At 39.2% G+C, this 13,690-nt stretch overlaps 1 protein-coding gene and 1 pseudogene across 5 annotated transcripts in view; one reads left to right on the top strand and one right to left on the bottom strand.

Annotated features, from left to right (window-relative positions):
- Nsd3 (nuclear receptor binding SET domain protein 3) overlaps window positions 1-13,690 on the bottom strand; it is a 101,054-nt gene that overhangs the window by 79,591 nt on the left and 7,773 nt on the right. The gene's annotated exons all lie outside the window — the stretch shown is intronic.
- LOC126504444 (ribosome biogenesis protein NSA2 homolog) lies at window positions 8,296-9,468 on the top strand (annotated as a pseudogene).

Here is a 13,690-nt window from a genome sequence, read left to right as displayed (position 1 = left end):
ATGGGTTTTTGTGGGGTTTTTGTTGTTGCTTTTTAGTTTTGTTTCAAATTGAGACAGGTTCTCACTGTGAAGCCCTGGCTATTCTGAAACTTACTACGGCCTCAAACACAAAGATCCATCTGCCTCAGCCTCCCTAGTATGAGGTTCTCATGGGTTGTTTCTACTCAAAATTTAAAGTCACCATTAAGTTATAAATGGGATAGAGTTTTTGGAAAAAAAAAAAATAACGAAACTTACAGGGTTCTAAGAACCTGACCACACCTCTGAAGCACCCAAAAGGAAATGAATAACAGTGTTTACTTTCACAAACCGCAACTAGAATTGATAAGCATCTCATCCATTTCCCAGAGATGAAAGGCAATACCGGAATTTGGCACAGTGACCTCAATAGAAGGCTAATCTTTAAAACAAAATGGATCCTGCCTGAAAATGTTTTGTGGGGAACTACAAACAAGCTTTCAAGTGGAGGAGGTTGCTCCGTTTGCCTTCAGATTGTCCTGCCCTCGGAGAGAACATCAGATTACAAGACTTACTATTTTGCCAACAAACAAACATGAACTGCTTTCAATGATATTTTATATATACATATACAAAAATCGGGGTAGAGATATCTAATTTCTAGCTAAAATTCGGGCATTTTCTCTCAGTTTGTAAAACTCATAGTAATGCAAACATAGATGTTTTCAGGCCATTATATAATGATATTATCTCTACAGGTTCTTTATAATTTTTTTTTTGGTTTTCCTGTGGCTTTTTAAAAGACAATTTGACAATATCAAAATTTTAAGGTTTGAAAGAACTTTTACCAGACTGGGAGTAGTGGCACATGCCTTTAACCCTAGCACCTGGGGTTCCAGGTCAGCCTGGTCTACATAGTGAGTCCTTGTCTCAATAAAAATAAAATATATAAAGAAGAAAAAGAAAGAAGGAACTAAGTGCCGCCATTCTGGCTGGGCTAGCTCTGAAAGTTTCAGACTATGACTTACAAGGAAGCCTGTCCCCCAGTGACTGCTCAGCATCACACTAATAAAACATTATCCCACCAAGGCAGCAGCCTTTCTTACGAGAATTAGCATTCTGTTTTAGCAACCTTATCTGTGGATCTTCACTAAAGGTACTTTCCAAGGCAGTCTTTCTAATAGAAATTGAACCTGATAACTAATTGCTAAGTTTAAGTGGAAAACCTACTTGCTTAAAAGAACAGACAACTGAAAAAAGTAGTAAAAAGAACGATTGGCTGGCAAAGGTGCCTGCTTCCAAGCCTGACCACTGGAGCTCAGTCCAGGCAGGGAGAATCGACTCCTACAAGTTACCCAGACCACCACTTGTGTCCATACGTTGCACACACACAAACAAATGGAATTTAATTCTTTTTTTTTAATTTTATGGACATTGGTGTTTTTCCTGCATGTATGTCTGTGTGAGGGTGTCAGATCCCCTGGAACTGGAGTTACAGACAGCTGTGAGCTACCATGTGGTGCTGGGCATTGAACCTGGGTGCTCTAGAAAAGCAATCAGTGAGTCATCTCTCTAGCCCCTGGAATTGAATTCTTAAATAAAAATAAATACTAAGGAGAGATTACATTCACTTTATATTTTCATGTGCCTTCACTCACTTTCCACCAAAGGAAGAAGCAAGCCCTATCTAATGACTGTTTTTCAGGCTTTCCTCTCAGTTCAGCCCCAGGTAACTGGACTACACACAGCACTAGCCTCAGATTCTGAGGGAGATTTTTTTAAGTGGTTATTTTATGTGTAACAGGAATTGGGGCCTCTTACCAGGTAATGCTCTGGATATAGAAATGATGGTTGGATAACCTGCAAGGACACTAAAAGCCACACCATTTTTGTACACTTTAAAAGACTGAGCTTTAGCAAGGCATGACGGCTAGCTTTAGATTCCATCACTGGGGATGCAGAGATGGGGAGTTCAAAGCCAGCCTGGTCTACATACCAAGTTCCAGGCTAACTAGAGCTACATACTGAGACCCTATCTAAAATAAAATCTTTTAAAAAGTGAGCTTTAATAAGCATGAATAATGTCTCAAAAAAAAAAAGAACCTCCCACAAACAGACAATGTTTTTCTTTTTCTTTTCTTTCTTTCCTTTTCTTTTTCTATTTATTTATTTATTTATTTATTTATTTATTTATTGGTTTCGTTTGAGACAGGGTTTCTCTGTGTAGCTCTGGCTGTCCTGGAACTCATGTATAGACCAGGCTAGCCTTGAACTCACACAGATCTGTCTGCCTCTGCTTCCCAAGTTCTGGAAGATCATTTTTTTTCCTTAAAAAAAAAAAATGAAAGAAAGTATGCACATTGCACAACAATAAAACTTATATTATCCATTCAAAGAATTATGATTTCACTGTACATGGTAATCAAGCTTAAAATAAAATGTTAGCACCACTGAGGTAGAGCAATTCATGTTATTGAGGTACAGTAATTAAAAGGTGAAGTAGTAGACAGGAACAGACCTAAGTCTGCATACAAGTGACACAACATGATGTGGGATTTCCCTCTGTGTGCTGTGATTACCACTTAATGAATAAAGAAACTGCTTTGGACCTTAGCTGGTGGGGAAAACTAAACTGAATGCTGGTAGAAAGGAGGTGGGGTCAGAGAGAAGCCATGGAGTCACCACTGGAGACAGACGTGCTGAAACTTTGCTGGTAGGCCATGACCTCATGGTGATGCACAGATTAATGGAGATGGGTTAAATTAAGATGTAAGAGTTAGCCAATAAGAAGCTAGAGCTAATGGGCCAGGCAGTGATTTAAATAATACCATTTCTGTGTAATTATTTCAGGGCTGAACAGTTGGGAACAAACATGCAGCCCCCTCCTTACTACAAACTGGCACCAGCGTGGTTGACTAAAATCCCCTTGAAATCTAAGAGGGCGGGGCTGGAGAGATGGCTCAGAGGTTAAGAACATTGCCTGTTCCTCCAAAGGTCCTGCGTTCAATTCCCAGCAACCACATGGTGGCTCATAACCATCTGTAAAGGGGTCTGGTGCCCTCTTCTGGCCTTCAGGCATACACACAGAATATTGTATACATAATAAATAAATAAATATTTAAAAAAAAGAAATCTAAGAGGGCTTGGAAAGGAATTCTAGACACAAAAATACAGAGTTTAACACAGCTTCTGGCTGTTTGCTGGCAGCTTGCCACAGCTCCTTTAGGAGAAGTTTCCCTGACTCAGTGGTAGCAGAAAAAAAAAGCTACAGTTTTGAAATGCAGACTTTCTGGGCCGTCCTGCCAGTGTGACCACTGGCTCTTTCAGGAGACAGCATTTGGATGGGGTTTGTGAGAAGCATGATGTGGCTTGCTTGATGGCAATGTGGACTGGCTGTGTGCCTGGAAGTGGGGTGGTGTGCGTGGCTCTCAGAATCTGTTAGCAGCTCCACCATGTTGGACTGGGCAAGGCAAGCAGGCAATAAGTTTTAAAGAAGTGCTTAGCATTTTAAGAAATGCTCCTGGAAAGTAAAGAATTACAGATACACAATAGGACAGATTCAGACATACAAGATCTCTAAATGGGTCACAGTGTTGGATAAATGTATATAGGCTTGGGAGAGAGAAGAAAAAGAGTACAGAGAGTTATAAAAAGAAGTAAATGGGGAGGAGGCGGAAATTTTTTCAATAAAAAATAAAAATAAAAAAAGCAAAAAAATAAATAAAAATTTCTTTAGAAACAAAAAAAATAAAAAGAAGTAAATGTTTTTTTTTAAAATAAAACAAAGTCTTTAAAGAGACAAAGTACAGACACTCATAGATTAAAAAAGTAAAGATAATAAAATAAATATCAAACTTGTGCAAAAATAGAGTAAAAACAAGCCGTAAAGATGGAAAATTCAGAGAGTTTAGATTATGTACATTATTGTGTTATCTTTGAATTTTTTGACTGCAGAGAGACATTTGATTCTGAGACTGCTAAGCTAAGCCAATATATACATTTCAAAGGTATTTTGAATTCAAAATTTGAGTCTAAGGATATGTTGCTTTAGAAAAAAGGTTCTTCTTCTGTTTCCACAGAGGATGAGAACCTGTGGATTGCTTCCAGACTAATAAAGTTTGATGGACCAAGACCCCCTGAAAGATTACCCTGAACACCCCTCAAAAAAATTACTTGGCCCAACAAACAGTAGGAAGCAGTTTGGAAAATAACTACACCCATATTTCCAAAAATGTTTATAAAAATTTTTTTTTTACATTTAAAGGGGGATATGCTATAGAGATTTGCATTGGTATAGATCTTGGTTTATTGATACAAATTTAAGGTCAATTTTGTTATACTGTGTACATGTATTTCTGATCTTGATTAAGGTATTGTATTGTGCAGCTCATTTAAAAATGTAATGTATAATTATGAAATATAGGTTAGTAGATAATCATCCATGATAGTCAAGCTTGTACTCATGTTAGTTAGGGTTTCTAGATATATGAGAGATATATTTCAGTTAGATAGGTATTCTTCAAATCTTTCAGAGACCTTCAGAATATGGCATTTAAATATTTTAATAACTTAGGACTTTTCATGATGAGACACATCTGCTCCTGGCAGTACCAATTACTTCAAGAGGAAGATGGGCATCAAAGAGGCTCCTTATGGGGTTTGCTAACCATTTGGGCAAGAAACCGCTCTTGCCTGGACTGCTTGACAAACTGGACATGCAGGACCCACCGAGAGATGACTGCTGAACTTGCCTATAGGTAAGATGATCCTTCAGGGTTCCTGCTTCATGAAAGAGTCTGCCATATACTATGGGCCTATAGGCTGAAGATGGATGCCCCAACAGTACAGAAGAACTCCAGGTGACTGTCCAGGCAGTGAGATGTTTCTGTCAATTCTAGAGTTTCAGAAGTAGTTTACAATACACTTCCTATTTGCTTAGGTAATATTATATCCTTCTGGAGTTTTTGATGGAGTTGAAGAATTTATAGATATAGTTTTCCTTAGTTATGATAAAAGATAGAGTAGATATAAATATTGTAACTGTAATTCTTGCTTGATAACTGTTTTGTTATATGTAATTTTACTATGTTAAAGTTAAAACTTTCCTTTTTATTTAAACAGAAAAGGGGAGGTGATGTGGAAGTTCCTTCTGTATGCTGTGATCACCATTAATGAATAAAGAAACTGCTTTGGACCTATAGCAGGGCAGAACTTAGCTAGGCAGGGAAAACTGAACTGAATGCCTTGAGAAGGGAGGCAGAGTCAGAGAGAAGCCATGGAGCCACCTCTGGAGACAGAGAAACTGAAACTTTGCTGGTAGGCCATGACCTCGTGGTGATGCACAGATTAATGGAGATGGGTTAAATTAAGATGTAAAAGTTAGCCAATAAGAAGCTAGAGCTAATGGGCCAAGCAGCGATTTAAATAATACAGTTTCTGTGTGGTTATTTTAGGGCTGAACAGTTGGGAACAAACAAGTGGCCCCCACCTCCTTACTACAACAACAGAAGCCGCACAGTACAGCAAGAGACAAACTATTTAAAAATGGCTCAGAAATAAATGTTTAACCATAAAAATTTAAATTAAAAAAGAAAAGGAATCATCAAGCAGGCATGGTGATGCACACCGTTATTCCGGAGAACCCTGTGAGTGCCAGGCCCTCTAAAGCCAGGTCCTGTGTCTCCTCCACTAGCAGAGCACTCTACTTCCTCTCCCACAGCACTGAATACCTGGTTTAGGACAATCTTCTCATAAAGGGAAGGTGTGTATGCGTGTGAAGTAAGCACGATCCCAAAACATCCATACAAGAAAGAACAGTAAAGAAAGAACACCAGCTGATGTCAATCACCCTCTATAGGCTGAGACAAGTTCAGTGAAGACTCATGCCAGCTCCTTCTTTCCCATTCTGCTGCTGCTATAATGGGAAAGAAACCAAATGTTACAGCCCCAACTCATTCAGAATTCTCTAACAAAACAAACATTTATTGGGCAGACATTGTGCTAAGAGCCAAAGTTACAGGGCTGAAGACTCAGTCAAGGTCCCTATAATCCTACAGCTTACAAAAGCATTAGAGAGGAAGGCAATAAAGGGAAATGCTGGGGGTATCTAGGAGGCCATTCCTGATAAGAGTGCTCACTTCACACTGAGCGCTGGCCTAGTGTCAGGCACTAAGCACCAGAGATAAAAGATAAATGAGACAGAGTCAGTCCAGTCCCTCCTGGCAGACAATATCCAGGGCTAAGAAGGTGAAATTCGAGATATCCAGAGTTTTCCAGGCTGAGAAGCACTGACCTGAGTTCTCTGGACCGACAGTAGATAGCACCTCAAAGAATCTCAGTTAAGAACTTTCTGGGCTCCTCAGTAATATAAATACTAAGTGAGTTAGATTTTTGAAATGTTTTCTTGAAATTCTGTGAAATCAAATTAGAGACATTAAATGAAAACACAGCACATAACTGGAGTTGAGGAGCAGATACCAGAAACTAAGGTGAGAATGAAGTGTGTTAAGAACATTGGAATAAATCATCTTTGAACACCCACAGCTAACTGCAATATCTGGCGCATTATCAATAAATAAATTCTCATAAGAAAAAGAATATCAGGGGACACAGAACTGAATTAACCACCGAAATATTTTATTACCATTAAGTATAAGTGTTACTGAGATGCCACCGGCTGTTAGCATGAATCAAAGCTGTCTACAGACTTCGTGTGCAACTGTGTGATAATACACGTGTGTTTGTGCACATACCTGCAGGACTAGGTTTTCCCATATCATTCTCCATTTTATCTTTTGAGACAGGTGGCCAAGAGCTCCCAGAAATTCTACCTGTCTACACCCCAGTTTTAGGATCACAGGTGAATTACTATACCTGTTTTTGTGTGTGCTGTGTGTGTGTGGGGGGGGCAGGATAACTGGGGATCCAAATTCAAGGTTTCATGCTTTAACAACTGGGCCGGTACCGGATTTGGTTTTTTGGATTTTTTTTTTTGTTTTGTTTTGTTGTTTGTTTGAGGCAGGGTCTCACTATGTAGCTCTGGCTGTCCTCTAGGACATTATGTAAACCCATTAAGTAGAATAGACTGGCCTTGAACTCAAGAGACCTACCTTCCTCTGCCTCCTGAGTGTGGAAGGTGTGCCTCACCATGCCCAGGGAGACTGGCTCTTTCTTTCTAAAAGAACTTGTGAAGAAAGCTCAGAAAGCACCTGCAACATTACTTCTACACCCAGCACAAAGCCAATCACTAAGTAATCAGTTCACTATGAGAAAAACAACAAAATAAAATGAACCCCAATTATTTTTCAACCTTTTCAATAGTTATAATATGCAACTATATTTTAGCTGGTAATACTTTCATTAAAAAATAAAATTAGAAATCACTTTATTAAATGCCAAAAACAGGGACAGTGAGATGATTCAATGGGGTAAGGAACTTGCCAGCAATCCTGATGACCTGAGTTAAAACCCTGGAACCAACAAGAGAGAATCAACTACCAAAGTTATCTTCTAAGCTTTACTCATGCATCACAGAATGCACACACAAATAAATAAATGTAAAAAAAAATAATGCTGCAAATACATACTATAAAGAACATATCATCTAAGAGTCAATAATTAAAACATATATTTTAAGAAATATTATTTATATAACTTTATATAATATGATATTCTCTACCATAAATCTAATAACTTTAAAAGCACATAAAACTACCGATAGTGTGCTATAATTCATATTGGATACATTATGAAATACTGTCTTTTGTACCAGTATATAAAAATTTGTGTCACTGTTAATGGGATTACAAGAAACAGTCATGTTACACTTATGAGAATATTAGAATCCTGACCGCTATAAAAATGACTCCAAGAAAAATGACTTTGATATTAATTACAGATTAATACCAACTCTGCCCTGAACACTAAAATCATACACATTTGAAGTGTCTTTTTGCACAGTTTCACTACTGACATAGTAGCCAGTTCAGGTATCTAAAATTCATGTTTGTTTGTCTTTTTGAGACAGTGTCTCAGAGATCTGCCTGTCTCTACTCACCCCTTCCAAGAACTATGATTAAAGGTGTATGACACCATGACCAGCAAATTTAGATGTCTTTAAAATCCAAAGCAAAGCATGGCAGTACCTTCTCCTGTTATGGAAGAGTGCAACTCTTAACAGAAATTCTTGGTAATAGCTACACAAGGTGAAATATACTTTTAATCCCAATACTGAGGAGGGGAGTCAGAGACAAGTTGAGTTCACGGTGAGCTAGGGCTGCATAGTAAAACCCTATCTCAAAAAACAAAAACAATCTTGGTAAAACTGAAGCTCTCAAAGTTCAACTGCTCCTTGCCTCACCTTCCAAGTACAAGAAATGGGGATTATAAGAGTGCACTAGTCCAAAATATACGGACATAAATTCTACATTTAAGACATTTTATTACCAGATCTCTGAGTTCAAGGTCAGCCTGGTCTACAGAACAAATTCCAGGACAGCCTGGGACTATACAGAGAAGCCGTATTTTTAAAAAACAAAAAAAGCGCTTTCCTGTTCCGCCTTGCACGGAGTGGGGTCATGGTCAGTGAGACCCAGAAGGGGTTTTCTGCACCCGGGAGGTTGCGGACGGCTGTTTCATGGCTGTCATCATGCCACAAAATGAACACATTGAACATACTGAATTACACCCTAAACGCTATGGATATCATTTGGATTACCATGAGAAAAAGAGAAAGAAAGTTGGAAGGACCATGAACGTTTAAAGAAGGCAAAAAAAAAAAAAGAAAAAAGATTGTCCTGAAGGCTAAGCTCCACCATAAGCAGCGCCATGCTGAGAAAATACAAATGAAAAAGACTATAAAGATGCATGAAAATAAAACCAAATAAGAGAATGATGAAAAGACTCAACAAGCAGTACCTGCCGACCTGCTGGACAGAGAGGGGCAATCTAGAGCAAAAGAGCTTTCCAACATGATTAAGCAGAAGCGAAAAGAGAAGGTGGGAAAATGGGAAGTCCCTCTACCCAGAGGAGAAACAGAAGTATCGAAAGTTATTTGAACAGGAAAAAGAAAAAAGAAGGCATGGAAGAGGATGGTTACTAAAGTCTTTGTTGGTGGTGGTTTACAAGAAAACCACCTAAATATGAAAGGCTTATCAGGCCAATGGGTCTGTGTTTCAAAAAAGCCCATGTCACACATCCTGAGCTGAAAGCTACCTTTCACCTGCCAATACTTGGTGTGAAAAAGATCCATAGTCCCCATTATACACACCTCTGGGTGTAATCACCAAAGTACAGTTATTGAAGCGAATATGAGCGAACTGGGCCTTGTGACACAGGAGGCTAGGTTATCTGGGGAAAGCATGCCCAAGTTACCAACAATCCTAAAAATGATGGGTACATAAATGCAGCCTTGCTGGTTTGATAGTGACTTCTACTGAAAACCACACACCCTTAGGAAAACACCATCACTGTGATCTTTCTGAATACTACCAAGCTGCCTACCCATGAGCAGTTATCAAGGAGTATTTATTAAATTGCAAATAAATAAAAACTTGCTGGGCAGTGGTGGCGCACGCCTTTAATCCCAGCACTCGGGAAGCAGAGGCAGGCAGATCTCTGTGAGTTCTAGGCCAGCCTGGTCTACAAGAGCTAGTGCCAGGACAGGCTCCAACGCCACAGAGAAACCCTGTTTCGAAAAAATAAATAAATAAATAAATTAATTAAATAAAATAAATAAATAAATAAATAAATAAATAAATAAATAAATAAAAAAGAGCTTATTGCCCTGTTGAAGAGCAGAGTTCAGATTCCAGTACCCGCATCAGGTGGCCCACAACTGCCTGTAACTCTAGCTCCAGATGCCCTCTTCTGGCTGATTCGGGTGTCTTTATGCACATATATATTCACACAGACACAGACATTTCTAAAAATCTAGTTTTGGGGGCAGGGTCCAATCCCTAGCTGCTGCCAGTGGTGGTGATTCACGCCTGTAGTCAGAAGTTCAAGGTCAGACATAGCAAGTTTGGGGCTGCTTGGACTGGAAACTGTATCTCAAAAGGAAACTCAGTTCTTCCCACCATCTTACAGTTCTACCGCTCAGCACTTGACTGCTCAGAGCTCACCTAGTAAAACACTGTCCTTCAAGCAACCTCAGGGAACGTTCTCACATGCTCACGGAAATCAAGTTAGTCATGATCTGTGAAGAAATGGGCAAATGTGATGCAGCAAAGAAAATGGCCTGGCACAGTGGCACATATGTTTAATCCCAGCACTCAGGACTCAGAGGCAGAGGCAGGTGAATCTCTATGAGCTCAAAGCCAGCATGGTCTACAGGAAGACACCCTGTCTCAAAAAAAGAAAAACGAAAGAAAATGAGAGAGATCACATACATAGACATTTAAGCAATCATACCACATGCTAGAATAAAGCTTCAGGTAAACCCAGGGACAAGCAGAATGTCTACTGAATAAAAGCATGTACTATTAATACTGGTCTTAAAGTCATGTCACCACAGCCAGTTGGTTCTTAGATTTTCTAAATGCTCATATTTTACTTTCTTTTATATCTTAGATTCTCTATGATCCTCAAGTCAAAAAAACAATTAAGAAGCCAGGTGGTGGTGGCGAACACCTTTAATCCCAGCACTCTCTGTGAGTTCAAGGTCAGCCTGGTCTACAGAGTGAGTCCAAGTCAGTCAGGGGTGTTGCCCAGAGAAAGTCTGTCTTGAAAAACAAAAACAAACAAAAAAATTATAACAAAAATAATACATTTTAAAGTACTAAGCAATATATAAAACTAATAAATTTTTAATTTCCCATAAAGATGTTTGGGTGTTTTCTCTTGTTTTGTTTTGTTTTCTGTTTTGTTTCACCAGTTTTATCACTTCAGGATTTTAGGTTCAACTATATTCAAATTTCACATCACTTACTTGTTTCATTAGAAAACTAAACATTATTCAGTTATAGACGCATCATATTACAATAACAATAGTGGAAGTAAACTTGGACTGGAAAGTTAACTTCTTGCTCATACTTGTACCAACATGAGTTCTCTTGCTGAGCACACCCACCACCCACACAACCTATGCAGAGATGCTGCTCCAACATATTTTAACTTCTTCTAAGGCAACCGAGTGAGTTCACCTCTTCATCTACTAAACATGTGACTAAAGACAGCCTCATCTGTAAGCAGCATTTTTTCTTCCTTCTTTCCTTTCCTTTTTAATGCTGAAAATCAAACCCAAGGCCTCTTTACGTACAGAAAAATACTACTAAGCCATACCCTCAGCCTCTAATACTTTCTTTTTTGGTTTTTCCACATAGGACTTCTCTGTGGCTTTGGAGCCTGTCCTGGAACTAGCTCTTGTAGACCAGGCTGGTCTTGAACTCACAGAGATCCACCTGCCTCTGCCTCCCAAGTGCAGGGATTAAAGGCATGGGCCACCACTGCCCGACCCAATACTTTATTTCTGTTTTTAAGAAGTATGTATTATCAACTGCATGCCTACTATAGTCTAGGTGCTTTAGCACTTCCAATTTGAAGTCCTACAACTTTAAGAAGTAGTCATCTCTATTCAATGACAAGAACATTAATCCTCAGTGATAAAATGGTGGTAGGAACTCAGATTTCAACTTGGCCCTTCACCTCCACTGCCCACCCAATTTTGGAGAGGAGGAAGTTGGAGGGGTGGCTCTGTGGTTGAGAGCATGTGCTGCATAGCCATGAGGGTCTGAGTTTAGATCACAGCACCCACATAATAAGCTAGGCATGATCTCACAGATGCACACTTATAACTCCAGTACTGTGGGGGCAGATGCAGGAAGATGTTGGAGGCTTGCTAGCTAACAGCCTAGCAGAAATAGAACATAAGTTCCAGGTACAGGGAGCCCCTGCTTCAGAGGAAACGGTAAGGAGTGGGAGAGAAGGCCACCCAAGAGCTCTGTGCTTGTGCACACAGGTACACAGCCACATGTGCACAGACCACACCCCCATCACACACAGTTCTGCTAAACTGGCTTAAAGCAAACACAACTGCAGAACAACTAATGGAATAAAGGTCAGTTAGATCAAAGCAAATCTTTTACAGTAAAATAGATAGGTAGAACACACTGTCCATGGACATCCTCCTCCACTCAGCTCTGAACAGGGTTTCTCCGTGTAGCCTTTGCTGTCCTGGAACTGGCTTTGTAGACCAGGCTGGCCTCAAACTCACAGAGATCCACATGCCTCTGCCTCCCAAGTGATGAGATTAAAGGAGTATGCCACCTCCACCCAACCCGTGTACGTTTTTAAAATAAGGTGTTATAAATCAAACCCGATTCAAAACGTTTCACTTTATTCATTTAATTACATTTATTTACATGTGTGTTGGAGGCTATAACATGTATGTACCTCAGCACTTATGTAGAAGTCACATGACAACTTGGTGGGAAATACCTTTACCCAACGAGCCATCTGCTTAAGCTTTTCACTGTATAGTCCTTGCTGGCCAGAGCTCATTGTGTAGACCAAACTACTGGCCTCCAACTCACAGAGCTCTGTCTGCCTCTGCCGCCCAAGTGCTGGAACTAAAAGTGTGCACCACTCTGCCCTGCCAGCATTCCATTTGTTGGCTCATTTGTGTTTACGATATGCTCTTCCTAAGATGCCCAAGCTGGTCTGACACTACTGTAGTCAAGTGATCCTCCTGTTTCTGACTTCCAAGTGTCTAGAACTCTGGCACCACTTCACTTGGGAGCAAACAGAGTTCCAGGACAGCCAGGGATACACAAAGAAACCCTGTCATGATCAATCAATCTATCAACCAACCAATCAAAAAAAAAAAAAAAAAAAAAAAGGCTGGGTGGTGGCAGCTCACGCCTTTAATTCCAGAGGCAGGAGGATCTCTGAGCTCAAAGCCAGAACTGGTCTATAGGACCACCAGGGCTACACAGAGAATCCCGTTGTGAAAACAAAGTAAATAAATAAATAAAAGTAAAGCCAGCCAATTGGTCTACTTATCTGAATTCGTTTCTATGGACATAAAAAGGCTGGCGGTGCTGATGTCATGTTACCAGCCTTAAGGGCAAGTCTTTTAGGTCCTAAATATTGCAATGTTGAAAAGCTGTTAAGACTTCAAATTAAAAGTTCACTAGTTCTAAGATCTGCACCTTGAAAAAGTAAATCGAATGTCATCCTCTTTGAAGAGCTACAGCAAGCACAGTATCAGGCCAAGTAAGTTAAAGAACATCCTAAATGCAAGAAATGAATAAATAAAATTTGGTTTACTAAAAACTAATTTGGGGGGACAGGAGATGGCTCAGTCACTCTTACAAAGGACTGGGGTTCAAGTCTCAGCAACCATATGGCAGCTCACAATTGTATCACTCCAGTTCTAGGGCAAAACATCAATGCACATAAAAAAGAAAAATAAATAAATTTTGAAAAAATAATGATTTTTGAAGCGGACTGAAATCTAAAAATTTATTCTATATTAAATTAAAGTCTTTTTGGTCTGAGGCATCTAGGAAATTTCAAATTCTCCCATTCCTGAGTTAAATAAATATTGTGCTTTCAAGTTCATTTTTTAAAAACTGGAGTTATTGCATGAGTATTTATAAAACAACCTAAGAGGGCACATAAAATGAAAACTATAATGTATATAATTCTTTTTCATTTTCCCATTTGCTTTCTCCTCCATGTAAGTCTTTTTTTTTTTTTTTTTTTTTTTTTTTTTTTTTTTTGATTGGGGTTT

Source organism: Alexandromys fortis, unplaced genomic scaffold, assembly GCF_014885135.2.
Source record: "Alexandromys fortis isolate MF-2015 unplaced genomic scaffold, M_Fortis_MF-2015_v1.1 scaffold_55, whole genome shotgun sequence".
NCBI lineage: Eukaryota > Metazoa > Chordata > Mammalia > Rodentia > Cricetidae > Alexandromys > Alexandromys fortis.
This window is presented reverse-complemented; position numbering and strand designations above follow the sequence as displayed.